The sequence below is a fragment of the Amphiura filiformis genome, chromosome 13 (genome assembly GCF_039555335.1).
Source record: "Amphiura filiformis chromosome 13, Afil_fr2py, whole genome shotgun sequence".
Classification (NCBI taxonomy): Eukaryota; Metazoa; Echinodermata; class Ophiuroidea; order Amphilepidida; family Amphiuridae; genus Amphiura; species Amphiura filiformis.
This window is the reverse complement of record NC_092640.1, coordinates 54,320,363-54,337,444: the sequence shown is the minus strand read 5'-3', so window position 1 is coordinate 54,337,444 and position 17,082 is coordinate 54,320,363. Positions and strand designations below refer to the sequence as shown.

The following is a 17,082-nucleotide window of genomic DNA, read 5'->3' as shown; positions in this document are numbered from 1 at the left end:
TGTCTTTATTTATACAATATTGCTTCTCGTATCATTTGTTTTTGTGTAATTATTTTAACAAAACAATAGCCTACCAATCCAATTTAGCAGAAAAATGTTATATTAAAATGCGCTTTGCGATATTTGTAGGCCCTAAATTCAATTAAAACGCCATATAGGCCTAACTGCACGCGGTTGGTATAGGCTGAGAGAGAAACTTTTTCAGCCTACAATGAAATTATTATTATTATTATTATTTATTTTTTTTGGTTAAAAAAGCAGGACAATAAATCTGAAGTGTTTTCCAATTTATACAAATTGGGCCCTAACCCAGCGAACACAAAACATTAATTTTTAAAACGTCGGAAGCAGGTTGTATTTTGGGTTTTGGTTTTGGTAAAAACCTTTTAATAACATCAAAGGAGTATTTCGTGATCATAGCACTGATGATCCTCTTTTTATGACAATTTTCAGTATAGATATCCACGAAAAAAGCTTATTCCCAAAATTTCAGTTGATTCCAATTTTGCGTTTGCGAGTTATGTATGATTATACTGCTCCATAGACTGTGTTGTAATTTCGTTCTGGTATACCAGAATGAAATTCACATCTTTGCTAAACGAATTAATCTGCAAGAATTTTTTTGTACATAAACATTATGTAAAAGTCTCAACTTTTTTTTGAAAAAGTGGGGGAGATGATGCTGTGGATCACGAAATGCCACTTTAAATGTCGGATTATATCAAAGTCATTAAAACGTTTTAAAATGTTTTGTTATGAAAACACACAACAACAAATATTTTTAAAATGTTTTCAAAATGAAATAATAAATAAAAATTTCCAAACATTTCTTTTGTGAAATATTTTGTCAACACTTAAATAACATAATGTTAGAATATTTTTGAATGTTATGAAAAACGTTTTATATATCGTCTGTATACCCTTTATATAACCCGACATTTAAACATTTTCTGACAACCTTTTCTAACCGTTTGCGAATGATCTCGAAAATGTTTTGTGTTTGCTGAGAAGGTTGCTTCATTTTAGTAATACGTTTTATTTATTTTCATATATTTAGTGTAGCAACATTGAATAGTATTGTTATTATTTTATATTGTTTTATTAAATTTTGAACTATATATGTTCAAAATCTCACCTTCTCTGGTTCAACTATGGTCTTTCAGACTTTCACATTAAAATGTAGATTATGTGGTATCTTTTTACTATAGGCTATATAAATAAATGGCCAATGATTTAACATAAAAGTGGGAATATTTTAACTTTATAACATTAAGTTTTAAAGTTTTAATATTTATTTAATATTATTATTATTGTTATTATTATTAATTTTAAACTAAAAAGTGCCAATTTTTTTGCGCTTCGCGCAAATTAATTCCGGTTTTGTACTATATTTCACCAGTTTAGCTTCAATATAGCAATTTTTTGCGCCCTTCGCGCGCATTTGTACCTTGAAACTTATTTTGTCGGCAAAAGGTGCTGCATTCACTAGACTTTAAGAAATTTTCTCCAACCCCAAAAAGAAATCTATGCTACTGTTAGTGATGTATATTTTTGGTTTCTTTTTTAGGACATGAAGGGGGGATCAAAAAAATTTTAGACCATAAAAAGGGGGGATAACAAAAATCCACCTTTTTTAGGGGGATCAAAAAATTTGACGTCCGAGGTTCCAACTTTTCCAACCATCCCCTCCCCCACCAAAGTATTTATGAACACTCCCTAGACTGGCACAAGTCTCTGGCACAAGTCTCTCAGGCTTGTTTTAGAAAAGATTAATTTCCGGCTTACGCGACACCACCCGGATTTAGAAAATTCCCGGGAAAAATGGCCTATTGGCATTTCAACTCAAAACTTGTCATATTATCTTTCCGATTTAAAAGCACCTATCCTAAAGTATATGATCCCGAATCACACATAAATTCGCCCAGTCCCATTTCCCAAATATGAAAGTGGAAAAAAAAAGTGAATTTCAGTTTGGCAGAGGTGGGACTCGAACATACGCCGCAGCTGCATACAGTATCGCCAAGTCCAGCGCGCTAATCCATTGGACCACATGAGTTGCTGGTAGCCATATTGAATTTTAAACATATAGCTTATAGGCAACTCCAACATTTCTGGGTATAGAATAGAAATACAACAATACGTGTATTCCGGCGTGTATTGTGCTGAGCACAATAGATAATATCAACTTTGACTGCATCGTGCATCATGGTATTGATATATCGGTCCGTACAATGTAGGCCTATAGGGAATCTGCCATTTTCTTGTAGGCCTATCCCCGGAGTATAGACGTTGGGTTTTCCCCAGTTTATTCAAGATTTTCACATAGAACCCCCAAGATGTTTTTTAGAAAATAGAAGATTAGATTACCATAAAAACGACACAGTAATCTTTATCGGGGTTCTATGTAAAAATTACATTAGATTTTTCATCATTTTTTGAGCGTTTATTTTCAGTAAATTCAAAAAATATTTTGACGTATATAAAATTGAAATAAAATTCTCCCCCTGCTAAACAACACCAACTGTACCACAATTGGGTATCACGAATCGTTCTACATGTTGTGCAGTTAATATTCATATATTCCTTTATAAATAGAATGCTGCAGTTTTTACACAAAAAATATTTCAGCGAAAACCCGCCCACTCGGCAATTTTATAATGATAATCAGACTTCCTTGGAACATGCAATAATTAGCATTAAAACCAAGTTGTTTTTATGCATTTTAAAAACACTTTGGCTGGACGGCGAAGGCCGCTGTGATCCCGAATATAGAGAGGCTATAGAGTGCTTGCACGAAAAGTCATTAGTTCAAATCATCATCCAGACACGCTCCAGAAGATATGCAAATGCATGGAGTACAAAAGAATTACTTTGATCAATACCAGTTAAACAGGCAATTGGTATTGTACTCCATGCATTTGCATGTCTTCTGGAGCGTGTCTGGAGGATGATTTGAACGAATGACCTTCCGTGCAAGCACCCTATAATTATGATAGGGTCACGCATAAATTCAGCGCACACTTTAAATTTTCGTCTTGGGTAAAGACTATGCTGCAGGGATCGTTTTAAACGTAAATACACGGAATAGGCCTGGAAGCGGCACTAGACATTAGCATGAAGCCGCATTCATATGTAAATAGCGTATTGTTATTTAAATTTGCGCCCAGACGTATTGAGGGCGACAGTCATGTTATCCAGACAGAGAATGTCTTGATGCGCCAGGCATGTCAAATTGCTGAGTGAATGTGTATAAATCCCCTTTCTGTATAGGTAATAAGCTAGTAGGCCTATATTTCGTGTTCCAGTTTGTTATAACAAAAAAATAAGTATTATATTAAATATATTAAGTGTATAAACTTTGAAATTGACGTGAATTTGAAGTGCAGAGCTCCAAATCTAGCTAAATCGTGTAGTGTGAAATTATGCTGTGTGACCCCTCTGCGTGGTAGAATTATATTCATAAAACATTGAATTTAACATATAATATGGGCAGCCAACCACGATTTATCAGCATTTAAAAGATATATTAATTAACAAAGATAAATAATCAACAGTACAAATGACAATTTAACTAGTAAACAAGTCTGAAATCTTAAAATGTTGCCACGTGATTTCCCGAACACATGATATGTCTACATGTGACCATTATTCAGATTTACCGAAGTATTTGGAGTATGGTGCACGGCTTGCAGGCAACTGTGTATTTCTTTACCTCCGTATAAAATCAATAATTCATGCTGGGAGCCAAGTAACATTCTGTCTGCTTAGTGCATATTGGTATTTTATTTTACTTGAGAGCATATAGAAATACATAAAGACGAATAAGGCGCCATGATGGAAAGCTATGGAAGGTCAGGTCGGGTATCAAAGGTTATTTTAACTTCAAATACTACTTGTGTTTCACACCTTGCCTCTGTCACGTATTTCCTTCATGTTATTGACCTCAAGTCCTAATTTTGACTTTGCTATTGCAAAATGTCATTTCATATCAAATTAGTAGACTTTCTTTGAAACAAACATATCACTGGTGCCTGATGGGAATATCCGTCCGCCATTTCATTAAACTGGATCGTTTTCGCCTGGTTTGCGCCCAGATGTATTGAGGGCGCGCTATACTCTCATTGAACAGGCAAAGTTCGCAAAACTAACAACGTTGTTATTTGCCAATAGCAATTAACATGATCCAAGGGGTCGAACATGAATTATTCATAACGGATCGATAACTGGCCTCACTTTCTAGCTAGTAAACCAGCGGAATTTTTCATAGGTTTTGCGTTGCTAATAGAACAACCGTGAATTTAGTGTCACCCCCTTGGTAAATACCTAAATAAATCATGCAAGTGGCCATATTTTTGGGAATTTGTTGTGACGCACCATGATCTTTGCGAAGGTTGCATTCATAGAACACCTCAATGAAATATGATATGTCCCATATATATGTTTACTTTAAAGTCGAAACTAATTTATAGGCAGAAAAAAATTAAAATTTACTGGCCAAAATGTGATATTTTTGGCATTTTTCTAGTAACATTTTTATGGAAACAAAAGTTACAAAAAACCTCGGTAAATCTGTCAATTTACAACCAATTCTACCACCCGAAAGAAAAAACTGTCCGTGTTATTTTGCTCACACAATAGTTCTTGTTCAAAAAGCAAAACAGCAGAATGCGTGTTATCTCTAATTTTAAAAGAAATGTTCGGGACTTTTTATCACGATTATTGTAACACGACAAAAGAAGTACAGTACATACATCCGACACGTAGCATACATCCTTTTGGTCTGATAACGTACCAACATAGCACCCGGCTATATGGCCACATAAATTTTTTAATCCGTTTCGCATCCCAGTTGGAAAAGTGAGGAGGGAGGGGGTTGTTGATTTTTGTTTTTGTTTTTTTGCTGAATTGACCAAATAAAGCAGTTTTCATGTAAAATTGACCTTGCTAGCAGTTTTCGGGCATTTCAGCATATGCCATGAAAACGACGAAACCATCATTAATGAGGGGTAAGATCCCTTAGAGTTCCACAAAAACACTAGCAAGTGATTCATGCTGACTAATAATCTTGTTTATACGCATTAACATTTCACTCATGTATTGAAACCTTTTAATGTAATATGAAAATTGAAAAATGAAAAAATATAGACTGATCCCAGAAAGTGAGGAAGGAGGTGGGCGTACAACAAATGATTTTTTTTTATTTGGCTTAGCATGGACTAACCGGTGTATGTCTATTATTCTTAACCGTAACTGCAGGGTCAACAGTACATCCGATTTATAGTGATCTACAATCAGTCGCCAAGCTGTGAGTTATTGATTAGCAATCAATCAAGTAAAAGCACTTTCCTACAATAACAAAAGCTTCTAGTCCTGTCTCGCAGTTGAAATCGCAATAATCTTAAGCGACCAGTAAGTATAAACTCAGCGCCATGGGTTGTTCCTGGGATATTATATATAGAGGGAGACATTCCAAACCCAGAAAGATTATCGCTGTAGGACCTATGCAATGAAACACTTGTGATATTTAAAGCAGCTTTTATTTCAGTTTTTACTTCTCTGTAATTTCATCACTTTCAGTTTATTTGTCAGTTCTTTTTTTTTTTTTCAGTTGTCTTTTGTTCCTTTTGTTTTAAATTAAAGCCAAACGCATAAATTAGCCATTCACCACTCTCAGACCAGATTTCTAGTCTGTGGAGATTTGAATAGGCCAGTTTGTCACTTTTAAAACTGGACCTTCGTCTAATCAAATGCTTGTAACTTTGCTTCTTGAAGTCACATTGGATTCAATGTGGTGTCATAATGTGCAGAATTGTATAGTGCATCTATTAAGAAAAAAATAATCTACCCCAATATTGTTCAGTTTGGAAGTTGTGATTATTTTTCCAAGTGTAAGGATACTTTATTGGCGCAGTATATAATGATATGTAGGCTTACTTAAATGGTACGTAGCTGGGATGAAAAGCCGTCTATTATATGAAATCTTTTACCTTTCGCATTGAAGATATAGATTGTACACACACACACACACACAGACCTCTGGTTGTGAAAACAAGGTATATCTTCAATATAAAAGGTCAAAATTTTCAATTGATGGTCGGCTTTTCATCCCAGCTACATACATTTTAAGTACATATCATTTGATTTATAAAGTTTACTTCGAGGACTGTTAAATATCAAAAATATCAAATATTATTAATTTGTCATAAAAATTGTATTCACATCGCGAATTTAAAAAACAAAACAAAATCATTTAATATCAGAAGGACATTCTTCGTATTCACCATTCAATTCCGTATGTCTGATGTGCTCTCAAATCCCACAAAAAATACTGTGCAAACGTTACTATCCGATTCCTTAACCATGTTTTATCTATACTTCTCTGGTTTAATAACCAAGGTTGTTATAAATCGATATGTTGATAGAGCGGAAATCAACACGCGTGACATTATGTAGGCCTATAACATGATCATTCAAGCAGGCGAGTACATTGTGTAGGCCTAATTATTATTATTTGCGATTTCCATTTAGGTGCCTGAATACTATGGGGGATCATAGAATTTTAGACCAAAAATAGTCCGGAAAAATAGGGCGGGGGTATTATTTTTAACACCTAAAATAGGGGGGTTATAGAATTATTTAGGGCTGGTGAGTTTTTTTAACTTCACTTCAAAATGTGCGTACAATCTTAAGTTATATAATTACTTTATTACGATCAACAATTCTTAATGTGCTCCGCGCACTTTCTTCGCTCTGAAGTTTTGGCACGTTCCGCGTCTTTAATGGTTCCGGAAATGAAGAAAATGGCTTGATTCATCACATTATGAGAACATTCATCTACTAATTTTTTTACAGTTTGTTATCCATTAGAAAAATGATCTGTTTGCAATATCGACTACATACTCTCAAAGACCTGTTGGGAAAATGTAATAACCAATGATAACCTGTATTGTATTCATGTTTTATACTTTATAATTTGGCCCAGTAATTAGGGTAGGCCTATTCGGATACCAGCTAAAGAAGTACAGGGTCTCTGAGAAAAAAATACCGGGTGAATGAATTTGGACAGGAATAGACATCAGAATCAAAACGGTTAAATATATCGCGTAGCTCATTTTTTATCGTGCATCATACACGCACATTTGATTTGATTCGGTTCATTGGTTGCGAAGAAATTAACGATATGCATAATGCGCGTATCAATGCAGTTCATTTCAAGTTTGATAAACAGGCGCTTTTTTCATACTCGCTCACCCCTAAAGTTGTGTATCTGATTAAGGGCTGGGGTATGAACGTTTGGACAGTATTTATTTTGGGACATCAGAGCACATCAGACATATCGAATTGCATTCTGAATACGAAGAATGTCATTCTGATATCAAATAATTTTCATTTTTGAAATTCGCAATTTAATACACATTTTTATGGCAAAACATTAAAATTGATATTTTGATATTTAACAGTACTTGAAGTAAACTTTATAAATCTGATGATTTATACTTAAAGTGTATGTAGGTGGGATGAAAAGCCGACGATCAATTGAAAATTTTGACCTTTCGTATTGAAGATATGGATTTTTCCCCCAAAACACACAAAAAAATAGGTCTTTTGGGGAAAAAAATCCATATCTTCAATACGAAAGGTCAAGCTGACGCGTCGGCTTTTCCTCCCTGCTACATACACTTTAAGAATATATCATTAGATTTATATAATTTACTTCGAGGACTGTTATATATCAAAATTTGAAAAATATCAAATTTTTATAATTTGTCATAAAATTTGTATTATATTGTGATTTTCAAAAATGAAAATTATTTGATATCAGAAAGACATGCTTCGTATTCAGAATGCAATTGAAAAATACTGTCGAAACGCAATAAACGCTCATTTTAGATCCCTTAAGGGATCTAAAATGAGCGTTTATTGCGTTTCGACAGTATTTTAATGGGACATGAGAGCACCTCAGACCTATCGAATTGCATTCTGAATACGAAGCATGTCTTTCTGATATCAAATAATTTTCATTTTTGAAAATCACAATATAATACAAATTTTATGACAAATTATAAAAATTTGATATTTTTCAAATTTTTGATATATAACAGTACTGAAGTAAATTATATAAATCTAATGACATATTCTTAAAGTGTATGTAGCAGGGAGGAAAAGCCGACGGTCAATTGAAAATTTTGACCTTTCATATTGAAGATATGGATTTTTTTCCCAAAAAGACCTAATTTTTTTGGTGTTTTGGGAAAAAATCCATATCTTCAATACGAAAGGTCAACATTTTCAATTGATCGTCGGCTTTTCATCCCACCTACATACACTTTAAGTATAAATCATCAGATTTATAAAGTTTACTTCAAGTACTGTTAAATATCAAAAATATCAATTTTAATGATTTGCCATAAAATGTGTATTAAATTGCGAATTTCAAAAATCAAAATTATTTGATATCAGAATGACATTCTTCGTATTCAGAATGCAATTCGATATGTCTGAAGTGCTCTAATGTCCCACAATAAATACTGTCCAAACGTTCATACCCCAGCCCTTAAGGATACGATACATGATTTACCAACAAGTGACTCATTTCGGAATGCGATCATGAATTTCAAGAAAAAAAAAGTTTCCACAGGCTTCGTTGGGATTCGAACCAGCGATTCGGAACGTCCTTTGATTACGCGTCTAGCGCTTTACCGCTCGTCCACGGTGGCAGTTGAGTGGAGGAGTGTAATGATAAATGATAAATCTCATAATGCCATCTTTAGCCTTTTGTTTACTAAAAAACACGCATTTTGTAAAGATAGATTAGCCGTTTTATGCATAAAGAGCACGAACGTTTGGGAAATGTTTCAAACAAATAATAAAGACACTGATGTGATGATGAAATTGCGTAAGTCGGGAAATATCTGCGTCGCAATGTTTTGTTTTGGTTTTAGGAATGTGACCTTAAAATTTACGACTTCATGACATTATCATTCAAAATCAACAAAAGATATTTAAACAGTATATGGCCTCATTCTTTCCCTAGAATGTTTTGTACATGTATGTGAAATAGCTTCAACAATGGTTCGCTGCATAATAGTAAAAACAGCCTTGATCTAAAAAAGGGCGAGAGGTACCATATTTACCGATTCAGGCTAAATTTAAAATTGATATAAAACGTTTGTTTTTTGATCGATTACAAAAATTAATTTTTGTCATATAAAGAAATTGTGTCTGGCGTGAATTACACTACAGTTTTTTATTCTTAGGGCTCTTTAACTTCTTCAAATATTTTTTTAATGATAGAGTGAATCCCCTGGCCCTCTATAATTACGCACAAAAGATCGAGTCCCCTTAAATTTAGTCCCCATTATCTATTTTATATTCCGACGGTGCACAGCATCATCATCCCTATATCTTCGTGTCAAAAACTGCCGTGATAGTACGGCGAATCCTCTCGTTTTTCAATAGCTACGCATGGCGATTTTGTTCGAGATAGGCCGAGCGACTCAGGCTAAGCATAGTGCGACTATCATATGAGATACCGCCAAGTTCTATTCTACACGTTATATACGATTTGCGCATGCTCTAGTATCCCATAAATGGTGTTGCTATTACAAAGAAATTCGATTTGTTTTCAGGTAAACCCAGGTTTTGTTTTTAAATACACTAACTTGAAATTAAATACACTAATTAGCGGCCATTGCTGTTTGCTCTGGATAAATTTTTACTGCATTTTTGGCGTAACGATTTTTAAATCGTTAGTTAAAATTGTGATATATTTAATTTTGAGAATTACAATTATATAAAGGAACACATTTTGCCCATTCACCTAAAATCCAGGTGCTTGTATTTCGATCACACGTGTCACACGTGTATATCACAATGCATATGTAAACTTTCTTTATCTATGTCAATAATAGAATATTGATTTCACCAACGGAGTATGGACCTGTATGAAAAAATATTTATAACATAGGGTGTTGACGCTGTGCGGTGTTATGTTATAAATGCTATCACTGAAGATGAACAGTTTGTCCGCAAAAACTTTGATACCTACAATTGGAAGCTTCCCAGCTTAAATTCTTTATGTTGTGCAAATTATGTTATATTGTACTTTCCAAAGAACATTATTTTGATGTGCCAAGAATGACAATGATCAGGTGCTTACAGCTTTACGTGTGATTTTGGATGTTATGCAACATCATGTTGACGTTTTAAAAGATTTAAACTTTGCATTACCATTTCTTGGAAATTTTCCACAAACATTTATGTATGTGAGAAAACTTTTAGCAAGCTGGAATTCTTTATGCAATAATACTTTATGTAATGATCATATCAACATTAACGAAAAAAGATATTTACAAGTTTTCATTTTCAATAAGAAACAGATTTAAAAAAAAACCGAAAATGATTTCACCGAAAAAAAGTAAAGCCCATTGACAGTTAACCACTAGTGCGCATACGGTGCTGGTTGAATAAATTTTCTTTCAAACTCGGAATGAAGTGAAATGACGCATGCCTTATGTTGTCGCTCATTTCTTCGCAATCAGTCAACCGATTCAAGTGAAATTAGCGTATAAGATGCATAATTATAATAAGATGGGCTATAATACGCTTCATTTTTTTCAACAAAATTGGATTCTGATGCCCATTTCTCGATCATGCCCAAATTTACTCACCCAGTCATTTTTTTATGTGACACCCTGTATAACTATGTGCGCATTTGTAACGAGCAAGGACTCATTAAGCTTCATTATACGGAACGCAATTTGGCTGGCGACATGGTGGAAAACAAAGGTATGTATCAGCATTGGCGTAGATCCTGTGGGGATTGGGGGATAAATCCCACCGTATTTTGCCAGGGGGATGGTCCATACCCCGGGGTCCATACACTCATCCCCCTGATGTTGATGCCTGTATGTGAGTTTCTGACCAAATTAACCTCATATTTGGCCATTTTAGCCGAATTTATTCCACTTTAAAACCATATTTTACCAGTTTTGCTTCAATTTGTATCATAAATTTGTTTTGTCACCAAAAGGTGCTGGATTCACATTACTTCAAGAAATCTACGCCACTGTTATTGTCAACATCTAGCCCCACACATTTATGAAACAAGCTCCTAAATCATTGTAAATATAAGTTATATTAATAAAAGTCATTTCTAACGGACGAAACAAATCTGAATACGAAGCGAGACTACACGGAAATGATATTTTGACCACTTTAGCGGAAAGTTTGTTAATATAAAATAATTTGAAAGAGCCCGGTGTTGATGTACCGTAACCTATGGGTCCCTTTTCTACGCCTGAACCCATTATCATTTATTACGTTTATGCATAGGCCTATTATAATTCATTCATGTCTTTTGATAATGATATATCATATTGCCACTAATAAGCTATAGGCCGTATGGTCACTAAGAGTAGGCCTACGAATTTCAAAAACTGTTATACCAAATTATTATTCTTCCTGTATGGCAGTTTTTTTCTACAGTATTTGGCAATACATTATGTCATATTATACAACAAATAATACAACTAGCTACAACTGAAATCTAATCACGCTGAAAATCAACAGCAAAACTTCTGAAAATGATTGGCTATTCATACATCCCACTGAAATGGTGCTTATCACACTGAACTGTGTTGGACAATGTTATGGTTGTGAAAAATAATCCCTGAACAATAGCCATACTGAAATACCCAGAGCCGGGACCCAGAGTAACACAGTGGTTTTCAGTGTGATTTTCAGTGTCAAATTTTCATATTTCAGGTAGATAGGCCCCTATTCCATATTTCCTACTCCCGGTTCTTAAGGGGGTACTACACCCCTGCCCAATTTTGTGCCTATTTTTGCATTTTTCTCAAAATTTATAGCGCATTGGTGACAAGTAAGATATGTATATTATAATGGCAAGGACTACAACTACTGCACTGGAAATTTTATTTCAGCACAGACAATAGTTGTGGAGTTACAATCAAAAATGAGGGGAAAGCAATATTTGATCAATAAATCAATAACTACTTACCTTGAGTTGCTGAATTTTCAGTGTAGTAATTGTAGTCCTTGCTCCTATAATATATACATATCTTATTTGTCACCAATGCGCTATAATTTGTAAGAAAAATGCAAAAATAGGCACAAAATTGGCCAGGGGTGTAGTACCCCCTTAACTAAGATAATACTGCAGTATCCATGATATCAAACATGACTATCGGGGCTGAACGTTCAAGTATATTGAACATGTATGTCAAGATTTGATAAGCCCGATTATGCAATCCTTAGTGACGTCATCTGATAAAAAATTGATATCGTCCACTTCCTCAGAAAATAAACAAATGACAATACCACCATTGCAGATCAGTCTACAATCATAAAACGTTTTACAAAAAAAACCTTTAAATGTCGGGTCATATTAGGGTATAAAACATTATAAAAATATTCATAAAAACATTTTTTAACACTTAATGCAAAACATTCTATCATATTTATTGGCAAATATTTTGGCAAAACATTTTTGTCAACACTTAAAAGTTTCATGAACCGTAAGGTATAATACACGAGATAGTAGACAAAATTGAGGCCTATGTTCTCAATCCCGGGGGGGGGCACTCACTAAAATGGGTGACGAGGATGTGCGGCCACATTGACCTCCATTTGTCAACTTGAACCATAGGTATTTGAGGAAATGATTTCCTCAAATACCTATGCTTGAACTCCCTCTCACCCAATGCCCCCTCTCGCTATACTAGCCCAATGACCCCTTTTTTGTTTTCCTGTCACCAAAAGACTCCTTTTTTCAAAAATTTTGGACAAATTTCTGATAATCTTTCTCTGAATGACCCCATTTTTGTATTATTTTTCGTGAAATTTTTGAAATTTTTTGAAAATTGTTCAAATTTTTGAAAATTTTTTGAAAAAAATTACAAATTTTGTATCAAATTTATATATTGACCCAAATTTTTTCCCAGTCTCACTGAATGAACCTTTATTTGGTCAGATTTTCCCCAGTCTCACGAAAAGACTAAGACTCCCTTTCTGGGGCCTTCTCACTGAAAGACCCCACTTTTTCGGTGTCTAGGCTCTCACCGAAAGACCCCTAGTTTCACTGATGTCCGCACATCCCCAGTCGAGTGACCCCCTCCGGTGTCTCAGTACAACGACGGCAACCTCGTGACCTTTTTTGTTCGACCGACATTTTTTACTGGTTGTGAGCACGGTGTTACGTAACACAATGTTGGACCAGCCGGCAAATACGTTTGAGCAAAGTAGCTCCAGAAATGGAAGACACGGGTCGTTTTCTGGTCTGTTTTTCTTACCATGACCTATACTATAATTAGGGATTCAATCATGTTTCACCGTTGTTCATCACCGATTAACAACGATGCGGCCGCGTCGTCTGCGTGGTTTACCACGCAAACGCGCCGGACGCGATTTGTTGATCGGCGATGAACAACGGTGAAACATGATTGAATCCCTTTAAACAACGAAAACAAGCCAAAGATCGTATAATTCACATGATTATTTCATGTCAGTTAAACATTGACAGTCAGCCTTACAAAAAGATCGGTGATTTCTGTTACTTCCAAAATGCTGAATTCAACTTGTAAGCGTGATACGCACACTGAGATTCCAGACATGACGAATTTTACCCGCTCACGCGTAACACGGATGTGCGCTGGCGTTCGCGTATACGCTTACTGTAAAAGTGTGGGTTCATCACGGATTAACAACGGTTGGCTCCTGTACAAAAGTATAGGAAGAGTTGTTGAAAACCACATTCAACGTGTTCTATGGTATGATGTAGCCATATGATTCAAGCATAACATATAGCCGCACTTGTCAATGATCCCTGTGCATGGAGAAATATTGTGGTCGCCTGCTCCACAGCCGATGGAAGATGATTCTGTTGGTGATGAATCGCACGGATTCTTAACGAAAACATTAAGTACCGTAAATGGAAAATGAAATGAATTCAATAGTGCAGGGTTATATACCTCGAAACTATGAGAAATATCTTTTGAAATTTAAAGACATAGTATTTAAATTATTAAATAAATAAAGTAAAATAACAGTCATAGTACATAGTCGTCGTCGTCGTCGTACTATGAGTCATGACCCGTTGTGACCCTTTTGATGATGTCATTCCAGCTATTTCGGTCTTGTGCAAGACGATAGGCTGCAGTAAGAGATAGTCCTGTACACTCTTTGATTCCATCTGACCAACGTGTCTTCTGTCTATATCTTCTGCGATGTCCTTCAACAATTATCTTCTCCAAGCAATCTCTGTTTCTTCTAGAAACATGGCCAAAATATTGAAGTTCGTTCTGGTCAATCTTCTGGCATAATGAGGTCTGATCTCCTATCTGGCTTCTGACAAATTCATTTGTTTTGTGTTCTTTCCAAGAAATTCTCAACATTTTCCTCCAGCACCACTGTTCCAAAGCTTGGATTCTAGATCTATCTACTCTTCCAATAGCCCATGTTACATAATACTTATAAACGCCATGATGATATAAAGATGAAAAATATTTGTGATCCATGGGGAACAAACGATCGAGTGAAATAGACGAAACTAATCCACCGAAAAATGCTTGCCATCGACAGCTTACGTACGGACTGATTATACTGGATACCAGGCCTGGAATTACACAATTGAATACAATGTCTATTACCAAGTGAGAGAAATAACGAATCCACCGAAAAATGCTTGCCATCGACAGCTTACATACGGACTGATTACAAGCTATTACACTGGATACCAGGCCTGGAATTACACAATTGAATACTGGTATATTACCAAGTGAGAGAAATAACTAATCCACCGAAAAATGCTTGCCATCGACAGCTTACATACGGACTGATTACACTGGATACCAGACCTGTAATTAAATAATTGAATACATGATCTAGAGGGTGTATCAAAATAGAGTACTAGTTACAGCAATAACTAGATCAATTGTAACATCACATTATTAAGGACTCAGTGGTTATTTTTGGGAGCCGAGTAAATGCAAAATTCCGCGAAGTCATTATTAAATCAAAGCAACATGAAATCACATGTTTAACCAATTTCTTAGTGACTCAGGAGCAAATTTTACAGAGCGATAGGTCGTCGAGGATAATATTTATTTGTTGCTTTTACAATAATATTCCATTGAGTTCAAGCATGATATTTACATTATTTTCCAAACTCCGGTGAGAATCGAATGTTTGTACAATTTGTTAGCAGTTATCCCATCTAGCCAGTAACGGAGACTATCCTGTATAAACAGTGATCGGAGTGCCCATCTCTCTTTCATTGGCAATTGGGCCAGACTCCTCCATGTAATGTTGCTATAGAGGGGATCACTACACCGCCTCCACAGCGAATCTGTTACCTGTGTTACGAGTCGTACTTGACTAGACCAAAATCACCTTTTACCCGAACTCATACGAATGCACAACGCAAATACACTGTTTGATTAAGCTGACAAAATATAAGTCTTTAATTGAAAGTAAAATATGATTGGTACAATATATGACAACAAATGCATATACAAAAATAATCACAATAATTATTTTAACTCCTCAAAAATTAACTTTCTCCAAAAATGTATTTCCTTGCGCTGCTTTCTCCAAAAATGGTGTTTCTTTCACACAATCACTCTTTCTCCAGGAAACAGGCTTCTTACGACACTGCTCCACTGTATTTGACAGATGTGTTGTTTTAAAATACCAGACTCCAGCAAGTCGACAGAAGAACTTTAAATAATCCTTTGGTGAGGAGGAGCATATTCGCGTACTCATAAATCTCCTTCGTTGCTGTATTGAAATAGCTCAATTATTGGCTATGTAAACTGGTTAAAATGTACTTCTTTTTTGAAGCACATGTGGAGTTTTACAATCTCCCATGACATTCTGTAAAGGAGCCAATTAAAGCTCTCATATTTTATACATTTACTCATGCAAAAAAAATCATCATCTATTAATAGACAATTACTTCATTCACATCTTCACAACAGATGATGCAATGTTGGGATTTCCCAAGATTACTTATACACATTAACCTTTCACATTACATCACTTCCTGAGGGGAATCCCATGACATCACTTCCTGAGGGGATTTCCTATTAATGGTGCAATACACTGACCTGGGGATTTCCAAGTTCCAAACATAGATCTGACTTGTTTACAGTAATTTGGGGAAAATCCCAAAATGACTTAACACACCAACTCTTGCAAGTGCAAGGGGGTTTCCCATCTCATGAAATACTTTCAGCTTGTAAACAAAGCTAAATAATTAAATTAAATTACTCAGTGCACATCACACCTGCCCAGCATTTAAGAATGCCGGTACCCATTTATACACTTTAGGAGAGGAGTATAAAGATAACGTGCCTTACGAAATAAAGTGCCTTACTCAGGGGTACAACACGATGGCGTCGCCGGGGCTCGAACCCGCAACCTTCCGATTATGAGTCGGAGACCGTTCCACTCGGCCACCGTGCTGCTCTAACCAGTATCTTTCTAGATTTAGAGATAATGACATATATCCAAACAACTCAACAATACTATGATAAAAAGCAAACAGACCACTAGAATATACAGGTAAATATGAATCAGGTATCACATCATCAAAATTATCTGCAAGGTTTCCGCCGAGGTTTTACCAATATTAAAATGAATTTCTTCAATCTATTTTATTGCTGGCAGGGAAATAAAGGGAAATTATGTATAGAACTGAAGGGCTATAGGTAATAACATCACTGTTGTTCTCCATTTGCCTCAATAGCTCAGTTGGTAGAGCATCAGTCCGGTAATCCGAAGGTCCTAGGTTAAATCCTGGATGGTCAGTAATGTAATTTATATATCATGTGGAGACTTGTTTTAAATACTATATTTTATTGTTCTTTGCCTCTGTACAACGCACTCAATTTTTATCATAAACTTAATGAATAACAGCACCATTTGGTAATTGGTAGAAGTTCTTTGAAAGTTTGTCCACAACTCATCAGAATCATTTTGACAATATTAATTTTATTACAATATTGCTGGTTTTATTCTGTCATGCGGCTTGCCGCATTGGTTGTGTCCATTGAGACATGC

At 35.3% G+C, this 17,082-nt stretch overlaps 1 long non-coding RNA gene across 1 annotated transcript in view; it reads left to right on the top strand.

The window, feature by feature from the left end:
* LOC140167333 (uncharacterized) overlaps positions 1–17,082 on the top strand; it is a 525,284-nt gene that overhangs the window by 247,865 nt on the left and 260,337 nt on the right. The window lies entirely within an intron of this gene.